Raw genomic sequence first — 5,317 nt, 5'->3', positions numbered from 1 at the left:
CGATGCTCTTCCCCAGCCTACCCCCCCCCCCCTGCCACTCATAACTATCCAGTCTTGGGGTAGATCTCTGGATGATATTCTTAAATTACTTATTAACCTTAGACAAAACTGAAACAATATTCCCAAGAAGTACCAATGGAAGTATTTTAACTACCCAAGGTTGTTCAAGATACTGAAAAGTTACTGTAATGAAGGAGTAAACATCATAGAAGAAGGTAGCGACACTGCCATTCTGTATTTCCTCCATTAAAAAACCTCTCAGAGGAAGGACTATAATTGTGAATTGTCTCCACGAAGTGGTAACTGAAGTACAGTAATGGCTTTAGTATGAAGCTCAAATATCAGATTAAGCTCAAGGTCAGTGTTTTAATAACAAACCTCACAGGCAAAACATCACTGCAGACCACAGCAAACTGCAAAAACCAACACTAATCTTTAACATGTACAGCAAAAAAAGAGCATGATGCAGATCAGATAAACTAATATTGAGAACAGATGAATCAATATTGTGACCCGCAACTGTTAACAGATATAAATTCCTTAATGCGCTCTAGTTAATCTGTTATTATCTCAAACCTTTTGTGCCCCACGTTGGGTGCCAAAAGAGGACTGTTGTGGTTTAACCTCAGCTGGCAACTGAGCACCACACAGCTGCTTGCTCACTCCCCGCCCCAGTGGGATGGGGGACAGAATTGGAAGAGTAAATGTGAGAAAACTCAGGGGTTGGGATAAAAACAGTTTAATAATTGAAATAAAATAATAATAATATACAAAGCAAGTGATGCACAATGCAATTGCTTACCACCTGCCAACTGATGCTCAGCCAGTCCCCAGGCAGCGGCCCCCCAGGCCAGCTTTTCCTCAGTTTATGTACTGAGCATGACATCACATGGTATGGAATATCCCTGTGGCCAGTTTGGGTCAGCTGTCCTGGCTGTGCCCTCTCCCAGCTTCTTGTGCACCTCCAGCCTTCTCAGTCGGTAGAGCATGGGAAGCTGAAAAGTCCTTGACTAGTGTAAGCACTACTTAGCAACAACTAAAACATCGGTGTGTCATCAACATTATTCTCATCCTAAATCCAAAACAGAGCACTGTACCAGCTACTAGGAAGAAAACTAACTGTATCCCAGCTGGAACCAGGACACAGCCAAAGCAGTTGTCAATGAATACTGAAGACAGAGGCTGTTGTATCGGACTGGCTCTCATTGAAGCCTGAATGTGAGACCACATATTTGCGAATTGTAGGTTTCTGATAAGTAGTGGGTACTCAGCTAAAAGGATGGTGTCTCAGAACATAAGGGAGAACAGAATTTTTGGATTCCTGACCAAGCTTTCTGCAAAATTTAGGTATGTGAAGTAGTTAGTCCTTAGGTTTTGTGGCTCACTTTTAGATTTAGGACATCTAAAATATTCTTAAAATACACTTTAGGATATCTAAGGATCCCCTTTTTGGGTCTCATCCTAAGTACTTCACTAAAGCACAACCATAATTACTTTCAGAGGCACTAATTCTTTCCCACAGATGCCGCATGACCATTTTTATTCTTTAAATATCCAATCAATTCTACCCTGACAGTGTAGTTGGAAATTTGGCAACAATTCTTGAAGCTATAGTTTATAAAATTAATTCTACAGCTGCAAAGTTTTAGCAATTTTTATTTTGGAACTATATCAAAAGCTTTGCATTGTGTAAACGTGCATAAAAGACTTGTTTAAATTTAATCAGTGATGCATAGCCCAGATTTAATCATGGCTGGCTTTCTGCAATGCCCGAACCCCTTTCTCAGTGGGGTATAAGTGTTGAATCAAATACCATTTAGAGCCTTATCCTGCAAAGTACAGATTAATCTCAGAATGGCGTGAGAATCTTCTCGTTTAATCTGAGAAGTGTGCTGCAAGTATGGAGCGCTTAAGAGTGTTGACCTTGCACACTGTGAAAAACAGTAGACCTAGATTCCTTCAGAGGTTAGTTGGGTTTGGCTTTAGAAGAACACAGCCTTCATGTCCACCTTCACTATAACTTTCTATCTGTTACTCCTTTTAAGATCTATCAGTGTGTTATGGTAAATATACAGCCACCAACTATCAGTTTCTAACATCTTCTCTTAGCATTTTACTAATTTTATTTACTTTGTTACAGTTCAGATGTATTCGATAGATGAAAAAACAGCTTAAAAATCTGAAGTGTTTTGTTGGAAAAATGTTTGAATTGGAAGAAAGCGATCAGAATGCACTTATAAAAAAATTACTGATTTCCAGACAAATACTGTCAGACTTATGTTGGATGTGATTTTTAAAGGGGTAGTTCACAGGTTTTCCAAACCCATTTTGAAGTGCTTGAACTTTGAAATGTAAATAACTGAGAAAGATGGTCCTAAAATAAGGTAAGTTAAAATAATCCATTTGTACTTAGCAGTCTTATTTGTAGGATCAGTTACTGTAAATGATTTATTTTTGCTTTTGAACAAGGCAGATAAAACAGTATAACAGTGCATATTGTAGTCTTTGGGTCAGTTGTAATGGCAGAAATGATACTCTCAAGAGCTTTTCTGGTGTGTTCAGAAGAAAAACAAGACTCCTTTTATGGTACTTGCAAGAAGTCAAGTATGTATTTTTGCAGATTAGAGGTTTTGACTAGACAATAGGAACAATTAATGTCATCCACATATTTAGGCCACCTGCGAAAACCAAGTGTTTGGAATTGGAACATCATGCCATGAATGTAGAGTAACATGAGTGTTTTCAAGCATAAAACAGGAGTGTGTTTGCTAATTTGCAAGGATGCATGGACTCAAGTGTTTCACAACTTCCTAGTTTGAGCAATAGAAATGGAATAGAAGATGTAAGAATTAAAGGTTTCTTTTTATAATAGATAGAAATCTTGAAAACTAATCTGATCTACCCTCCAAAGTTCGGGGTTTTTGCCTAAAAATCTGTATTTTCAAAATGTTCTTGTGCATATAAAAGTAGCCTGCATGATATATTCAGACAGTTATTAATTCTCTGCCATGGAAGAGCATTAAGAGCAAATAAAATTTGTCTTTACATCTTTGTATGCTCTTGTAGTGGCAAATAAGTTTCTTGAATTCTTGGTGGTAAAGGAAATAAAATACTAGAAGTAATATCTAAAACTTTCTGGTGGCATAATTCTTAAGCGTATTTTAATTATCTTTTCATCAAATTTTGATTCAAAAAATAATTTATCTTCTTTGCTCATATTAAAGATAGCTTTCTATTGAGTTACATTTAGTTCCGCTTTTTAGGAAAATGCATTACCATGATTCATCAGTAAGCATTTTTACTTTATCTCAGTAGTTCTGAGCTCAATCTGATATTAAGGTGGTACTAGCATCTGTATTTGCTAATGAATGCTTACCACTAAACTAGAAAAGGGAAATAAAAATATAACAAGTATTAAATATTTCATATGTAGCAAACACTGATTGCTATCAGAGATCCATTTAACAGGTAATCTCCCACCTCTAGTTATCAGTTCCCAGATGGACATTGTACCATTGTTAGTAACCCTTTGGATGTAGTGACTCAACCAATTTTCCACCCACTTCCATATCTCACAAGTATATATACACCTCCAGCTTGACTACAAGGATACTATAGGATACTGTGCTGAAAGCTTTTCAAAAGTTAAACTATATCTGCTGCTCTTTTCCTGTCCACAGAGCCAGTCAGCTCATCAAAGAAGGCAGTTAGGTTTGTTATGTACGCTTTGCCCTTGGTAAGTCATGCTGGTTGTATCCAGTCATGATTTTATCCTTCATATGCCTGAAAGTGATTTCATCCTAGACTTGTTCCATAACCCTCCAGGGAGTGAGGTTAGGGTGACTCAGTCTGTAAATCATTGGATCCCCCTTTTGATCATGAGTGTGATGATTGGCTGTTTCCAGTCATCAGGAACCTCCCGTTTGCCACGACCTTTCAAGGCTGATAGCGACTGATCTCACGCTATTGGATTTTTTTTTCGTGTTCCACTAACAGGCAAAATATGATTCAAAAGAATGCAGAAAGGCGACTGGTTTTGCTTATTCACAGAAAACATACCATCGATAGTGCACTGTAGTGGATATGGCAGAGATCTTCAACAATGATTTTCCAGTTCACTGACTATTGCTTTAAAGAAAAGAAATGCAGCATAAGTATGGCATTAAATTAGAAGACCACTTTTAATTTTAAATTTAAGCTAAAAAAATAAATTTAACTTGCATAAATAGATATAAATTAAGTCTTTAAGAAGCCACTATTCTTCCCTACAGCCCCTCAATAACCTTTTTTCCAACAAACACTATCAGGTGCAGTATTCCAGAGAGAAAAATACATGACATTTATTCTCTGCTATTGTGTCCAAGCTAGATGCAGAGATCACGGGAAATAAATGTTTATGTTAAATGTTATTTATTAACACATTTTAACTTTACTTCCTCATCTCTGTTCTTTTTTTTTCTCATAGAATGACTGAAAGTACATTTTTACTTAGTAAACCTGAACTTAAATTGGAGGAGTGGCGGTTTGCTTTACGTTCTGTTGATATATTTAATGAATATCTGTTGTCTCAGAAATTTATATAAACAGCAACAACAAACCCCCTGTTACTACAGTTGGTTACATACATCTTTATTTTTGTTAAAAATTATCTGGACAGGCTAATAGCAAGTACATTTCTGTTTCATTACTGCCTAAAAGTTTCAGTTGGGTATGATGTATATATTAGATTAAAATTTTATTATGCTTTAAGTACTCTACCTTGGACTTTATTTTGATTAGTTCATTTAGGACCTAAGGAAACGTGCATGGAAATGTTTGTAAACTCTCCCATTGCTTCCAGTGGATTCTAAATCAGACTAAATATCTCATTGTTTGCTTTAACGAAGAAATCCATGGAAATATTAAACATTCTAAATTGTAAAGAATATTTTTTAATATATTGACACGAGCACCTCTTAGCTTGGTCCCAAAGAATACTCCATGAACAATCTACAAGAAATATAATGGAAACACGTATTTATTAAAAATCTTAATAGTGTTATTTTTAATTCAGTTTAACTCCAAGTCAGGAAAGGAGCTGAAGGAGCCATAGGTGAATGTTGTTTGTGCAGGTAAAGAAAGAGAGTTGGCTTTTAGTCCTTTCCAATTTTAGTTTTCAGTCTCTCTAATATGCCAGCTCTTGCTCGTTAGCAGATATAAAAAGCAAAGGCGCAGGGAGTGAGAGGGTGCCCCAGCCCCCCGCCCCGAGCGGGGGGAGGGAGCCCCTGACGAGCGGCAGGCCTGGCTCAGCGTGGGGGGGGGCAAGAGGGGCGGGGGG

The sequence above is a fragment of the Pygoscelis adeliae genome, unplaced genomic scaffold, assembly GCF_000699105.1.
Source record: "Pygoscelis adeliae isolate BGI_AS28 unplaced genomic scaffold, ASM69910v1 Scaffold402, whole genome shotgun sequence".
Classification (NCBI taxonomy): Eukaryota; Metazoa; Chordata; class Aves; order Sphenisciformes; family Spheniscidae; genus Pygoscelis; species Pygoscelis adeliae.
Note: the sequence above shows the minus strand (reverse complement) of the source record.